This window comes from Haliotis rubra, unplaced genomic scaffold (assembly GCF_003918875.1).
Source record: "Haliotis rubra isolate DU_JTF1 unplaced genomic scaffold, ASM391887v1 Scf1876, whole genome shotgun sequence".
NCBI lineage: Eukaryota > Metazoa > Mollusca > Gastropoda > Lepetellida > Haliotidae > Haliotis > Haliotis rubra.
In genome coordinates this window covers 26,500-43,484 of record NW_025765865.1, presented here as the reverse complement: position 1 = coordinate 43,484, position 16,985 = coordinate 26,500, and the positions used below count along the sequence as shown (strand labels likewise).

At 42.8% G+C, this 16,985-nt stretch overlaps 2 long non-coding RNA genes across 2 annotated transcripts; both read right to left on the bottom strand.

The window, feature by feature from the left end:
• Positions 1-4,262: 4,262 nt before the first annotated feature.
• Positions 4,263-7,081, bottom strand: LOC124274091. Its single transcript, XR_006897855.1, has 2 exons — positions 6,967-7,081; positions 4,263-4,663 (listed from the first exon to the last, which is right to left on the bottom strand). It is a non-coding gene; the product is annotated as an uncharacterized LOC124274091 (long non-coding RNA).
• A 4,378-nt stretch (positions 7,082-11,459) lies between these two features.
• On the bottom strand, positions 11,460-12,696 carry LOC124274090. The gene is made up of 2 exons (XR_006897854.1): positions 12,496-12,696; positions 11,460-11,795 (listed from the first exon to the last, which is right to left on the bottom strand). It is a non-coding gene; the product is annotated as an uncharacterized LOC124274090 (long non-coding RNA).
• Positions 12,697-16,985: the final 4,289 nt, after the last annotated feature.

Sequence of the window (16,985 nt, the reverse complement as noted above, 5' to 3'; positions counted from 1 at the left end):
TTATGAATATCTCCTACAAATAATGATAAAACAAATGCCCACTATACAGTTCGTTTAGCTGAATGTTTTCGCTTTGCTGACTATTTGATAGGTTGATAGATGGTTCTTGTATTGAATTATAATAGCAGTATGTATTTTCCCAAAGTAACTTCACTTTGTGCTTTGTTTTTATATGGTAAGTCGAATAAATACAATTTCTGTTAAATCAATGGAACTGGTCCTTGGGCCATTTGTGAATGGACCCTTGAAGTTCCGGTTTAGTACTGATCTTCAGTAACCCATGCTTGTCGTAAGAGGCGACTTACGGTATCGGGCTCGCTGACTTGGTTCACACATGGGATCAGGCCAGTTATCTTAGCCAAATTCCGTGGTCTTTAGGTTTGCCGACCCGGGTAAAGTTCTGATTTCTATGTATCAGGAAACGGATAAACGATGAAGGGAGCATAGTGGTGCCCGTGGGGATGCCTTCATGTGGCGTAAATGTCCCCAAAATACAGCATAGATTCTATCAATGAGGAAGACCAGTATTTCAGCTGCGCCTTGTTTTGAGTTTGCCATATCGATCTCAGCAGCAAGTTAGTGAAAAGGGAAGATGGTTCCCAAAGGGATGATTAGATATTGACACTTTCAACTGAAAAGTCTCTCACTAACTATAACTTTGAAGATTTAGTAAATTCGTGTGTGCATTTTTTGCAGGAAGTCAATCAAGTGTCCTGTCAAATAACTTGGGGTCTTCTGTTTTTAACATTTTCAAGGGTTATGGTAAGGGGATCCCCTGTCAGCTTGATCAGTGATGTTGAACACCAATAACATGAGTTGTTGGTGATACTAATTGTATACAGATAGTCCCTGAAACTTTCTGCAAGCAGTGATGCACTTATCAAGAACCTTTGCTCGTTTCTCATGCTTGAACGTATAATACAACAAATATTTCAGAAATTGTAACCTTGATCTTGATTGCATGAAACATAAAGGTACATATTAACATTTCTGGTATATTTTCGCAATATGACGCCCTTTGGGAAGAAACCGTATATTTAAATCATTTTAAACAGGGGCGGTGGGGTAGCCTAGTGGTTAAAGCGTAGGCTCGTAACGCCGAAGACCCGGGTTTGATTCCCCACATGGGATCAATGTGTTAAGACTTCTTTTTTTTTTCATCTCCGTGATATTGCTGGAATATTACTAAAAGCAGCGTAAACCCATCCTAACTCACACACTCCAGAAGTAAACCAAAACTATCTTTACGAAGCACCCGTAAAATACCCACTGAGCTGTAAACATCGTCATTGTCATGATACAAATGAGACAAACGATTTCAAATACTGAACAAACAAGAAAAACTAACAAATGAAACCAAACGTTGTTGTAAATAATGATACAGCAGTTTAGAAATTAATGGAGAAAATAAAAGCGACAAAATCCTTTCCACATCCATAAGCCATATCTGCTAATATCAGAGCCGATTGCCTAATTCCGACGATATCCTGAGCATGATCTAATAGTGACGACACCAGGTGTTCCGGAAAAGGTGAGCCTATGATGCCCCACCGGTGGCACCTGTCATAAACACATGCAAAGGCTAGTCAATTGTTCACGTGTGAAATACATATAAAAAGGGGAATTGCATCAAAACAATGTTAGAACCAGAGAGATATTTGAAAGCTGTGAATATTCCAAAATTCAGGCGTATACTGGCTAACGTTAGATGTGGTGTATTACCACTGGAAATTGAAAAGGGAAGGCATTGGGTATCTTTTGTGGGGCGCGGTGGGCGAGCTGGCTAAGGCGCCAGGCTAGTGATGCAGCGAGGTTGTGGTGTCGGGATCGAACCCACCTGTGACCGGGTTTAAAAACCTTGTAGTCAACTTTGTGTTCAGACTCGTTCAGTGTTGTCACAACCCCCAGTGTACAGTACACAACCCTGTGCACTTAAAATAACACAGGAATCCGTTGGAACATGACCAGATGGTGGCCATATGAATACGTGCAAACACCTCGTTGCGGGTACAGCAACGTGCAGTGAACTTTGACCAAATACTGACTATGTATCCCAGTCCACCCAGCTGTGAATGGGTACCTCGTTAGGATGAGAAAGCCACAATAACTCGGTGCGCCTAGTGGCTGCAAGAGTTGCAGACTCCCAAGGGATTTGAGATTGATAACACGATGTGCCGTTGAGATAGACATCCAATCATCGAGGGGAAATATACCAGCGCCTTGAGCAAGCACTAGTTGCCTGGATATGTGCGCTATATGAATATCGTATAATAATAAAAAAAGATATTGTAAGCTTTGTGAAGATGGAAGTGTTGATTATGAATTTCATGTTCTTGTGTAAGGCATTTATAGATTTGAGACAAACTTATATCCCCAAAAGGTTCTTTAAAACATTGTTTCATTTTTCCTCATGTAATTGGTGGCCTTAAGTTATAATAAACGATGGAGATGATGAAGAAGCATCAGACATCATTATTGTCACTGAACCTTTAAATTTTAAATTTCCTCGATGTGCAGCATAAACTTTTTAAAGTTTTACTGATGCCTTGAATGTTGTAACCTTGATCGAGCAACTTAGCAAGAGTCGTATGACGCTTTTTGAAATCGTGGTGAAAACAACATGCTCGTTTGTTCCTCCAAAGTTGTGAAATGTAAACACCAAAGGCTGGAGCTGTTTGAATTATGGCTCGACATGAAGGTAAGGTTGACTGTTGGGAAGTTGGTATCGTCCCTTCACTCATACAGTCTTGTGGAGTGTTTGTTTGTCATTCTGAATCTTTAAGCATGGAGTGAGTGAGTGGGGTTTTACGCCGCTTTTAGCAATATTCCAGCAATATCACGGCGGGGGGACATCCGAAATGGACTTCACACATTATACCCATGTGAGGTATGGAACCCTGATCATCGGCGTGACGAGCGAACCATTTAACCACTAGGCTACCCCATCGCCCCTTTAAGCATAGATCTATGAAACAGTTGAGGCGGTTTCAGTTGTATCCTTTATTTCAAGTTCAGGTGGGTAAATCAGGGTAGGCTATTCTGACGACCTTCAGAAACAGTGAAACAGATCTCTCTTACCTGTGTTCCACAGACTGACTGACTGAGTTTGGTTTTACGCCGCTTTTAGCAATATTCCAGCAACATCACGGCGGGGGACACCAGAAATGGGCTTCACTTATTGTACCCATGTGGGGATTCGAACCCGGGTCTTCGGCGTGACGAGCCAACGCTTTAACCACTAGACTACCCCACCGCCCCAAACCTGTGTTCCAAGGTTCATAAACCTAAACATAATTAAGACTTTGTCGACCGATATCTTTACTAAATACATACTGTAAGATGACATCATTATGCATTTCTGATAGAATAAAATCGATTCCACCTTTATAAATTATCGATTTATATATTTTTAAAAAGCAGTAGATGTTCTTTTAGAGGCGTCAGTAGACCTTATTAAGCATTCCAATAAATAGCATTTGTAACGAATTATCGGTTTTATTTCTCCTCCCCTAACCTTTCGACTTTATGATTTATGTGCACCTCTTCTGCAAAATCCTCGATCCGACCCTGCTGATTACAGACCCGTGAAGATCCGGGGTAGAATAGGTCTTCAGCAACCCATTCTTGTCATAAAAGCGACTATGCTTGTCGTAAAAGGCGACTAACGGGATCGGGTGGTCATGCGCGCTGACTTGGTTGACACATGTCGTCGGTTCCAAATTGCGCAGATCGATTCTCATGCTGTTGATCACTGGCTTGTCTGGTCCAGACTCGATTATTTACAGACCGCCGTTATATAGCTGGAATATTGCTGAGTGCGGCGTAAAACTAAACTCAATCACTCACCCTGCTGATTACATATACCGTTATCTGACTTGTATAGTGAATAAGGAGTCTGGCGTTGTAGACTATTGGCTGAAGACACGTATTCATGTCTATGCCTATACTCTGCAGGAGTACAATGTGTGCTCATGGATTGTACCCGTGAAAGTTCGGGTTAGAATATTGATCTTCAGTAACCCATGCTTGTCATAAGAGGCGACAAACGGGATCGGGTGGTGAGGCTCGCTGACTTGGTTGACACATGTCATCGGTTCCCAATTGCGCAGATCGATGCTCCTGCTGTTAATCACTGGATTGTCTGGTCCAGACTCGATTATGTACAGACCGCCGCCATATAGCTGGAATATTGCTGAGTGTGGCGTTAAACAATAAACAAACAAATCATACAAAAGTAAGAAAAAAGACAACAAAATTCATGATCTTTGTTATATCTTTCACTTGCATGCTTTACGTTCAGAATGCAATAGAGAAATATGAGACGATTTTCAATGACCACAAATTGTTTCAATAGCTGATCGACAAAGGATGGATCTACATTCATTTCCAAATAGAACATTCCTTTATCCTTAACAAGGGTTACAGTGAGAACAGTTATACAGTTTGACGGCACTAGTGTATTAACATCATGTATTTGTGTGGATTTCACAACTCTTTCATGGATTGGTCGGCTACAGGAGTCTGTGGTGTGTGCTTAGAAAGTCCTTACAACAGAATTGTTGCGGGTCTTCACAAAACGCCCATTCTGGGAGAAGAACGTTGATACAGTTATCTTTCTGTGATTCAGGCATGCAGTGCTCGCCATATTCCGGGTCACAGGGATCTGTGAATTACAATTTGATCCTATAAAAGTGCATCAGTTCCAAAGAAATTAACCCGGGAAAAGCCGAGTTGTGAGTGAGTTTACTTCACGCCCTCTTTAGCAATATTACAGCAATATTCCAGCAATATCACGGCGGGAGACACCAGAAATGGGCTTCACACGTTGTACCCATGTGGGGAATCGAAACCGGGTCTTCGGTGTGATAGGCAAACGCTTTAACCACTACCCCACCGCCCACCAAGTTGTGTAGATCGATCCTCATGGTGTCAATTTTTAGATTATATGCTTCAAACTTCATTATTGACGTATACAGACCGCCGCCATATAGAGGATACACATCCGCAAGTGGTGTAAACAACAAACGCACACACGCACGCACACACACACACACATGAACACACAGAGTGGTGCTTCGCCTGCAGTGTCCGTGTGTGTGATTAAAACTACCAACGGTAGTCTGAAGTACACTGTAGATTCTGTATAGTCCGCCGTGTTAGTTTTTTAGTTTAACGACATACTAGAGGGCTATGCTGAAGCATTCGGGCATCTTGTGTCATCCAATATGTGTTGCCAAATTGCCGAATGCGTCTTCCATGGAAAGAACGACAGAAATAGTGTTGTACAAAATCATTATTCACCATTGACACCATGAAATGTCACATCCGGAAATAACCAGTCTCGGTTATCAGCTCAAAAACATTCTACTGTGCGTAAACATGCAATGACAGCTTACATACATGGATCCCTGATAACACCAGGTGTCCATGGCTAGCATGTCCTGTAATATAAGTAGCATCTATAGGTAGATGTCTTGGTTAGCTTTTAGTTTCATTTTTGGAAGTCGACATGTGGGTGCGTAATGCGAGGACCATGTTATGCTGGTATTGTTGTAAAATAAACATATCAGGGATTGCATTTGACCATATGAACTAGTCATAAAGTGGTTTTGAAACAAAATTCCAAGTAACATTGAAACGTCGACCGCTAATTTGTGTTTTACTCCCAATGGAATCTGTTTCCTGAGACAACATTTCTTTTGGAGTTTTATATGTCATCTGCTTGTTGTACGAGGGAGCTATTCTAATATATAATGAGCATGTGTCTGATACCAGGTGCTCTTGGAACAGTATTCTGCTCTACCGGTAACACGCATCACAAATAAGTGCAAAGACAGGTCAATTATTAATCGAACGTCAAATTGTGAAGGGTGTGGTAGTCTAGTGGTTAAAGCTTCCGCCCGTAACGCTGAAGACCTGGGTTCGATTCCCCACATGGTTACAATGTGTGAAGCCCATTTCTGGTATACCCCGCTGTGGTATTGGTAGAATATTGCTAAAAGCGTCGTAAAACCATACTCACTCAATCAATCACTCCCTCAAATGATTGCTAAAAATGGCGTAAAATTTTACTCACTCACTGTACTGTTTTGGCGCTTTAAAGCAGTTAGGTATTATACAAGGCATCTTAGTTAATAGCAGCAATGGCTATTTTTTTTTCTTTTACGTCCGGTACTATCTATTTCTGGGAAATGATTTAGATGAATTATTTTGTGGCTCTTATGTTTTGAATTTTCCCGGCTGGTTATAATGTTGGTGTGGTGCCATTGATGCTTGTGTAATTCATCCTTTTCATTTCTCCATTTAAATGTGTGTTCTAATAGGCATTGAGGGTGAATACGGGACTACTCAGATAAAAACCTACACATTGGCGTTTAGAAACAAAGTAGATGGTCTTTGAGATGTGTCAGTACACCTTAAATGTGTATGTTTTTAAGAATTCCGGTGAATAATATTTGCAATGAATAGATGAATAGAAGTTGCAGGATAAAAGCATAATGATAGATATCAATCAAGATACATAACGCCAGATGTCGCGTCAACGAGGCGATAGTGATAGAGATCTCGTCTGAACTCAGTCCATATACTGTCACATGATTACAGTGAGTGAATGCGTTGATTTCAGCAACAGCCCGCTTTCAGCAATATTCCAGCAATATCACGGCAGGGGTAACACGTTGTACCGACATGTATGATGGGACCATACCCGGGGCTTCGGTGACAAGGGAATAAGTGACCCACTGGTGTTATTCCGGAACAAGCCAAATCTTCTTTTAGGTTACGGAGAGGGGCGAGTAGTGACGGGAATATATTAATAATAACCACTCGGTCTTTTCCGATTGCTTCCTGGGCAATGAAGGTATTGCATGACACAGACACATAACGAAAGGCTGTTCACGACAAGACAACAAGTGGAATGATCTGAACCATGGAAACATGGCTGTACCATCACTAAATTGTACTTACATGGCAAGTGCGAGGGGTCATATTTGAACGCATACACATCGGCAACGTGGACGATGGCGACGGCGACGATGATTACGAGACTGCGGTTCATTGTTGCCACACGTGGATGACGATGTGGCGTGTATCGTGTATGCAGCAGCTTTTCATGTATGTTAATATTCATGTAAATATGTAACACTTTCGTTTATAGTTTATGTATGGCACTTTGCGGCATCTGGTTCTTACACATTTGGAATCAATACGTTCATAGATCAAAATCAAAACTTCCAGAGATCACTCTGGAGTCATTTAGGCCAAGGCTGTGATCACTGGAGTAATTCGAGCCAAGGCTGTGATCACTCTGGAGTCATTTGGGCCAAGGCTGTGATCACTCTGGAGTCATTTGGGCCAAAGCTGTGATCACTGGAGTCTTTCGGGCAAAGGCTGTGATCACTGGAGTCATTCCGGCCAAGGCTGTGATCACTGAAGTCATTCGGGCCAAGGCTGTGATTACTGGAGTCTTTCGGGCCAAGGCTGTGATCACTCTGGAGTCATTTAGGCCAAGGCTGTGATCACTGGAGTCATTCGGGCCAAGGCTGTGATCACTGGAGTTATTCGGGCCAAGGCTGTGATTACTGGAGTCATTCGGGCCAAGGCTGTGATTACTGGAGTCTTTCGGGCCAAGGCTGTGATCACTGGAGTCATTCCGGCCAAGGCTGTGATCACTGGAGTCTTTCGGGCCAAGGCTGTGATCACTGGAGTCATTTGGGCCAAGGCTGTGATCACTGGAATCATTTAGGCCAAGGCTGTGATCACTGGAGTTATTTAGGCCAAGGCTGTGATCACTGGAGTCATTCGGACCAAGGCTGTGATTACTGGAGTCTTTCGGGTCAAGGCTGTGATCACTCTGGAGTCATTTGGACCAAGGCTGTGATCACTGGAGTTATTCGGGCCAAGACTGTGATCACTGGGGTCATTCGGGCCAAGGCTGTGATCACTCTGGAGTCTTTCGGGCCAAGGCTGTGATCACTCTGGAGTCATTTTGGCCAAGGCTGAGATCACTCTGGAGTCATTTGGGCCAAGGCTGTGATCACTCTGGAGTCATTTGGGCCAAGGCTGAGGTCGCTCGAGAGTGACTTGGGCCAAGGTTGAGATCGCTCTAGAGTAACTTGGGCTAAGGCTGAGATTGCTTAAGGGTGACTTGGGCCAAGGTTGAGATCGCTCTAGAGTAACTTGGGCTAAGGCTGAGATCGCTTAAGAGTGACTTGGGCCAAGGCCGAAATCGCTTAAGAGTGACTTGGGCCAAGGCTGCGATCGCTCGATAGTAACTTGGGCCAAGGGTGAGATCGCTCGAGAGTCACTTCGACTCATTTGGGCCAAGGCGGTGATCACTCTGGAGTCATTTTGGCCAAGGCTGAGATCACTTTAGAGTCGTTTCGGACAAGGCTGAGATCACTCGAGAGTCACTTCGACCGAGGCCGGGATCGCTCGAGGGTCGCTTCGGCCATTGGTGAGATCGCTCGAGAGTGACTTGGGCCAAGGCTGAGATCGCTCGGGAGTAATTGGGCTAAGGCTGAGATCGCTCGAGAGTGACTTGAGCAAGGCTGGGATCGCTCGGGAGTGACTTGGGCCAAGGGTGAAATCTTTCGAGAGTGACTTGGGCCAAGGCAGAGATCGCGTGAGAGTGACTTGAGCAAGGCTGAGATCGCTCGAGAGTGACTTAGACCAAGGCTGAGATCGCTAGAGAGTAACTTGGGCTAAGGATGAGATCGCTCGAGAGTGACTTGGGCCAAGGCTGAGATCGCTTAAGAGTGACTTGGGCCAAGGCTGCGATCGCTCGAGAGTAACTTGGGCCAAGGGTGAGATCGCTCGAGAGTGACTTGGGCCAAGGCTGAGATCACTCTAGAGTGATCTGGACCTGGCCTCAGATCATCTGTTTGTTGAACACTTGGCATCAGTACGTTAACTAGATACCCGCGGGATATACGGGGACGTGAGGGAGATATGTTTGATGAGGCTTACAACATACAAAGTAGTTTTTGAAACGTTTCACGGAGACATGGGGTGGACTTTTGCAAATGTTCCCCGAATTTGGGCTCACTAAAATGAACTTTCATCACTTTCAGCCAGTGAAATCAATAATCGAGATCGAGGCAACTGAGAATGATTGTTCTCTGGAGGTGACGTTTTACGTGATTTGTGATCCAAACTGTAGATACATCTGATATATGTTTCTGTTGCGTAACTATCTATTGATTTGGTGTTTTCTGAGTGATTACGATCACCTGTTGGTGTCCAGATGTCATTTTCAGTCATGTGACTCCTGTTGCTTGTAATGTATGTCTGGCTATGTCAAACCAAATCGATATATCAGCCAAGGAAGTCTCAAAAACTATTTTATTGATCCTAATTTAGAAAACAAAACTCAATAATATAACCTCAAAACAACGAATCCCTTTGTCCGAATCCCTTGGTTTTCAGTTTGCCTACCCCAGGTGAATTCTGATTCGTATGTATAGGGATACGGGTTAGCGAGGAAGGGGACATAGTGGTGCCCATGGGGATACCTTATCCCCCTAAATATATCATGGGTGTTTTTAATGAGAAAGACTAGAATTTAACATATTGTTTTCTCAGTAAACTTGAGATGACGTTTATATTTGTTTTTGCCAATCTAAGCTGAGGTCCCTCTAACGTGTCAGAGACCATTCTGGAGTGGTTTGGTCCAAGGTTGAGATCACTCCCTCGACGCCCGGAGCAATCACCCCCTCGTAGGCTTTCCGGGTTCACATTTGTGCTCATACTGGTTCCTTGTATCCTCTGGTATGTTTGAGAATATTTGTTTTAGATTATTGGAGGCGTGATGTGGGGTTTGGGTTCTGTTTGAATGACACTTGTGCCAAACCGCCATACTGTTTCGTCCGTTTCTCAGACGTTTAACAAAGATAATTTTTGCATGCTTGCGGGCTTTGATTGACATAAATATTTTATATCGGCATCATTAATGATCATGTTTCACTCTTTGTGCAAATGCAGTGACGTAACATCATATTGGAGGAGAATATTGCCCGCCCACATACTGCACGTGTTGTACGTGAAAACGACTTTGTGAGGCAGAATATATTGTATGACTGCCACGGCCGGCTATTATCACGGGTGGTTATGTCAATATTGATTAAACAGAGACAAGTAGCCATATATTTAGTTGTTTGGGGGATTTGTTTAACGCCGCACTCAGCAATATTCCAGCTCTATGGCGGTGGTCTGTAAATAATCGAGTCTGGACCAGACAATCCAGCCAAACCGAAACATGATTCTCATTAACCTATTCAGACAATGACCTACTCCTTGTTTCATACGAAAATGGTATTTACAATTTTAATTTTAAACTTTAATAATTTCTATATTTTATGGCGAGGTGTAGGCAGCACGACCTTAACTAAGACTTCACAGACTGCCCCTGTTTGATGAGGTCGTAAAATAATTGACAATCAATCTGGCTCACTGGTTACACCTGTTATGTCTTTCTTTGCACTTATTCAATGTAGTTCTGTAACGCACAATGTGATTGATATAACATCAGTTCCGTACCAGACCGCCAAACTTTTCTAACGGCAGAGCCTCGTTTTGAGATTTCCACGATTTTCAGGTTTCCGTTTGTCAGAGCTCGCTGTACGACAGAGCACGCTGCACGACGTGTTTGCAAGAATTTTAAGGAGTGTAGTGTTGCAATATACAAGTGCTTAGGAAACGAGACTGTTGTGTAAATAATATGTTTTGACTTGACCAGTTATAAACAGCATGAGCATCCATCTACGCAATTGGGATACGATGACATGTGTCAACTAAGCCAGCAAGCCTGACCACCTATACCGTTAGTCACCTCTTACGACAAGCGGGGCGGTGGGGTAGCCTAATGGTTAAAGCGTTGGCTCGTCGCGCCGAAGACCCGAGTTCGATTCCCCACGTGGGCACAATGCGTGAAGCCCATTTCTGGTGTCCCCAGTCGTGATATTGCTGGAATATTGCTAAAAGCGACGTAAAACCCAACTCACTCACTCATTCACTCTTACGACAAGCATGGGTTAGTGAAGACCAATTCTAACCCGGGAAGCCAGAGGAGCTGAGACCGCTCTACTGAAATCAATCAATCAAGAAATAAATATGCCCCCTTTTCGAATATGTCTCCAAATCAATAACTCAAATATGTCAGTATAAATATTTTGTCGATTTCCATAATGACTATGATATTTTCAGTTTTCTTGAAACCTAAGGAAACCCGGACACTCCGATATTCCAAAGAATATTTAAGAATATACAACGGACTTGACATTACTGACATGAAAGTCAAAGTACTGTAGTCATAACTAGAGGAGAATCCAACAAATTGTCGGGCTCGGATTCACATTTGAGATTACCGGAGTCGTCATGATCGTTTATGGTATTTAACAGGAACCAACTGTACAGAGCAGTTGCTGTTAATTCGCTATGGTAGTGATTGAGCAAAACAAAAGAAGTTGTCATACTCTTTAATCAGCCAAGACAGTGGAGTTTATGTGACAGAAAGATTCGTGTTGGTTGTAGCTTTAAGGGAATATCACAGACAGCCTTGACAGATGACCTAGAAAGTCTTGACAGGTGACCTAGAAAGTGTAGATAGATGACCCATGGTACAGGCATGTCCCGGCCAGACACGGATGTCCGATTGGACCCTGTTTACTTTGGCCCGTCGACTGTCTCGATTCCTCGACAACAGACAGCGCCTTTAGGACACGTGGCAAACGTCGGACCAATCACATCCTTACAGGGCCTGATTGAGATGCATGTCGCGTCCCATCTATCACAGGGATCTGCAAACGTACAAGCTCTGTATTATGAAGATCACATTTACATTCATCGATAGGAGTGTAACGATTGTAACGATGTACAGATTTTCGATGTACGTGGTGGCAATCAACAGTAACCTTCAATATCGACTATGATATCGATACTGGGTTGTGTTGTGAAGTTCTATTGGAGTTGAGAAATGAGACGAGAACCAAAATAGTTATACTTGGGCGGCGAGGAAGTCTTGTGGTTAAAGAGTTCGCTCGTCACGCCGATGACTCGGGTTCGATTCCCTATTTGATCCAATGCGTGAAGCCCATTTCTGTCCCCCTCCGTGATGTTGCTAACAGCGGCGTAAAAACCAATTCACTAACTCACTCAAAAATTCACCTTGCTTTAAAATACACGTCTCAGAAGTTAATTATCTTCATAGCAAAAAAATCAAACATAGCATCAAACTGTACAATGAGAAAGCTGTTTAACAAGGAAATCTACATTCTTCTAACAAAACTCTTCCGACTTCAGTAAGGAACAAAATTCTCCTTAAAACGTCAAATAACATTTTTAGGTACATATGAAATATGTCGTAATTATACTTGAAGAAATGATTTCATTTTTACAAATATTCTGAAAATAATTGTAAATACTTAGTTTCCCGAAATGTTTAGTTCCATGGTCTCGCGATCTGTACAACTAGGAGATTACATAATGATAAATACTTACATGGTATCTTTGCATCCACTGGGCGGCTGAACTCGACTACAGCGAGGAGAACAAAGACTGTAATGAGGAGACTGTGTTTCCAAAACATACTGAAGTTTGTTCAGGCGGCCTGTTGTGTTAGTGTCGTGGTGTTCAAGTGTCGACTTGATCAGGTGTGTTCCTATTTATGTCAGTCAGCAGATGTTTTCTAATTCGCAGGCGTGGAGCAACTTGACATGTTGATTGATTGTGTGGTACATCCTTGTTTACAGTTTAAACAGCCGTCGGCAGTTTTCATGACCGAATTATTTGGTCTTGTGTTTGCCAACCCGGGTAAAAAATATGTTTTGTATGTATAAGGAATGGGATGGGCGATGGTGGGAGCAGAGGGGTGTCTATGGGGATGTTGCCTAAATGTCTTATCCCCCTAAATATATCATGGGTGTGACCAATATTTCACATATTGTTTTCCATGTGACCTTGAGATGACGTTTTCTTGGCAAAATGTCCCGAATCTCTGAAGATAGACGTAGCACATGCTACGTTTGGGAGTACACTTCTCAGTGAAGTACAATTTCTAGTTCTGTATTGGAGTCACATTCTGGATTCGAACCCATACTCTCAGATTCAGGCAACACACAAAGTGAGCTGTCTAACCCACTCATCCACCGCGGCGTTCATAAATATGGAAGTCGGACAACTGTCGACTTTGGAGTGACATGGAAGTGGGATGATATCACTCTGGAGTGACTTATAACTCGACTGATATCACCCTGAAGTGACATGGAACTATGATGATATCACTCTGGAGTGACTTGGAACTAGGGTGATATCACTCTGGAGTGACTTGCACTATGGTGATATCACTCTGGAGTGACATGGAAATAGAGTGATTCGCACTTGGGTGATATAGCGATATAGTAACGGGTGATATCACACTGGGCGACGCATAACTCTGGTGATATCACTCTGGGTGTCGTATAACTCGGGTGATATCACTCTGAGCGATTAGCACTGGGGTGATATAATGGCTCTGGAGTAACTTAGAACTGGTGTGATATCGATCTGGAGTGACATGAAACGGGGTTCATAATACTTTGGATAGACTTATAACTTGGGTGATATCACTCTGGAGCGATTTGCACTGGGGTGATACAGCTCTGGAGTGAATTCCACTGTGGTAATATCACTCTTGAGTGAATTAGAACTTGGGTGATATAGCTCTGAAGCAACTAAGAACAAGGGTGATATCACTCTGGATTGACATGGAACTGGGTTGATATCACTTTCGAGTGACAAGGAGCTAGGGTGATATCACTCCTGGGTGACTTGGAACTGGGGTGATATAACTCTGGAGCAACTAAGAACTAGGATGATATCACTCTGGATTGACATGGAACGGATGATATCACTTTCGAGTGACAAGGAACTAGGGTGATATCATTCCTCGGTGACTTGGAACTATAATGATATCACTCTAGAGTGGCATGGAATTAGAGTGATATCACTCTAAAGTAACTTGGAACAGAGTTGACCTCTCTCTGGAGTCACTTCCAATTCGGTGATATCACTCTGGAATGACTTGGAACCAGGGTGATATCACTCTGGAGTGACTTGGAACCAGGGTGATATCACCCTGGAGTGACTTGGAACTAGGGTGATATCACTCTGGAGTGACTTGAAACCAGGGTGATATCACCCTGGAGTGACTTGGAACTAGGGTGATATCACTCTGGAGTGACTTGAAACCAGGGTGATATCACTCTGGAGTGACTTGTAACTATGGTGATATCACTCTGGAGTGACTTGGGACAAGTGTGATTTCACTCTGGGGTGACTTGGAACCAGGATGATATCACTCTGGAGTGACTTGTAACTATGGTGATATCACTCTGGAGTGACTTGGGACAAGGGTGATATCGCTTTGGGACTGGACTGTGATCACTCGAGAGATACTTTGGTCTGGGCTGTGATCACTCTGGAGTGACTTGTCCCTGAGCTGTGATCACTCTGGAGTGACTTGTCCCTGAGCTGTGATCACTCTGGAGTGACTTGTCCCTGAGCTGTGTTCACTCTGGAGTGACTTGTCCCTGAGCTGTGATCACTACCTCTTGGCCCAAGGCGCTCTCTCCTCGTAGGCGTCAATGACGGGTTCGATTCCTTCATGTGTCACCCAAAAATGAAATATTTCCTGCTTTCTTGTGTAGTATATTTATAAATGTATAACAGGTTGTCGAATCGTCTATAGTTCTGATGTGTAGTTTAATGTTTATAGGAACAGTGGGTTAGCCTAATGATTACAGCGCCCGCTCGTCACACTAAAGACCTGAGTTCGATTCCCCTGGGTGTGGTAGCCGGTGAAAGCATGTGCTCGTCATGCTGAAGAACAGGGTTCGATTCCCCACATAGGTACAATGTGTGAAGCCCATTTCTCGTGTCCCCCTCCGTGATATTGCTGGAAAATTGCTAAAAGTGGCGTAAAACCATACTCACTCACTCACAATTGTTTATAGATACCTCTGGTAATATTTCATAACTACACAGATAATAGATGGCATATGGTAACTTTCCTTGCGCGTGGGCGTATGTTGGGATGAAAATAGTCGGTGCTAGTTCTTGTAAAACGCAATCACTTTTAATAAAATACAACATGGAAATACATGTGATACATGGTATATTGACAAGGTCCAAGTTAAACATTGGCGTTATATATTTTTACTATAATGGTTGTTTACATGAGGACTGGTGATAGTAGCATCTGGTGTACAGCAAATAAAAATTGTGCAAGTCTGTTAAGTTGGGTTTTGATTGGCACCAAAAATATTATATTGACTGGACCACACATTTCATGAAAATGTTTAGCAAATGTGATTTAAATAGAATTTCACTCAGGAAACGAAGGTGGAAATTAGTGACAAGAATAGACAATTAATTATTTTTGTTTTAATACACAAATATGTCCAAAATACAAAGTTGATGTTTACCGTTCTACTTGGTTTCAATACAGGTGAGGGGCGGTGGGATGGCCTAGTGGTTAAAGCGTTCGCTCGTCACGCCACATGACCGGGTTTGATTCCCCACATGGGCACAATGTGTGAAGCCCATTTGCCATTTCTGGTGTCGTGATATTGCTGGAATATTGCTAAAAGCGGCGTAATCCTTTGCCAGAAAGTGGTCACAGTCCAGAGAGTTACTGGACAATTGGGTTTCCAGAATGAAATTGTGACTTATCAATTTTTAAATGCCGAGTATCCCAAGATGGCGAATTCCATGGACTTACGATCTGTACAACCAGGAGATTACGTCTGTACGTACGGAATGAGCTATGCCGTAGTTACACTTGAAGAAATGATTTCATATTTATCAAAACCCATCTCGTTTATTTTGGAAATAATTTTAAATGGCGAATTCCATGGTCTCTGCATTTGTGCAAGCCTGACATTGCATAATGATAAATACTTACATGGTATCTCTGCAACCACTCGGCGGTTAAACTCGACAACAGAAAGCAGGGCAGAGACCGTAATGAGAAGACTACGTTTGCAAAACATATTGAAGCTGTTTCATACTTTCGACAGATGTTTTCTAAAACGTATGCATGGAGCATTGGCAGGTTGATTGATTGTGAACAGTTATAACAGACTAAGACATTTTGAAAAAGAAACCATCCTTTCTTTTTTCACTTTCGGTCTAAATAATACGTTGAGTTTTTTAACTTTCTTTAACAATCATTCTTTTGGTTCCCGGGTTGTGTTTTGGTTTTAGTGGTTTGGGTTTTTTTCCATTCGTGTGCACCCGTGAAATCCGGGTTGGAATTGATCTCCAGATCCCATGCTTGTCGTAAGAGGAAACTAACGGGATCGGTTGGTCAGGCTTGCTGACTTGGATGACACATTTCACCGTATCCAGTTGCGTAGATCTGTGTTCATGCTGTTAATCACTGGATTGTATGGTCCAGACTCGATTATTTCAGGGCGCCGCCATATGGCTGGAATATTGCTGAGTGCGGCGTAAAACTAAACTCACTCACTCACTCACTCACTCAATTTACACCTAACACTGACACTGATACTGAGACAGACTTCAGATGAAAACCGTTCATCCATGGTTCAGACAACCCGATGATTTCATGTCATTTTATAAACCGACAACAGTCGGTAATCCTCAGGCTTTGATAAAGCTACATTCCAGAATACAAACTTAATGTTTGAGGAAGTATTTACACACCTATTGGCACAATGTGTTGAACGAAGTGCCGTAGAATTACATAGGTCATGACGTTAAAGGGTAGAGTGGGATTTTGATACATAGATCAACTAACACAATGTGTTGAACGAAGTGCCGTAGAATCACAGAGGCCCTGGCGTTAAGGAGTAGAGTGGGATTTTGATACAAAGATCAACTAACACATTGTGTTGAACGAAGTGCCGTAGAATCACAGAGGCCCTGGCGTTAAAGGGTTGAGTGGGATTTTGATACATAGATCAACTAACACAATGTGTTGAAGGAAG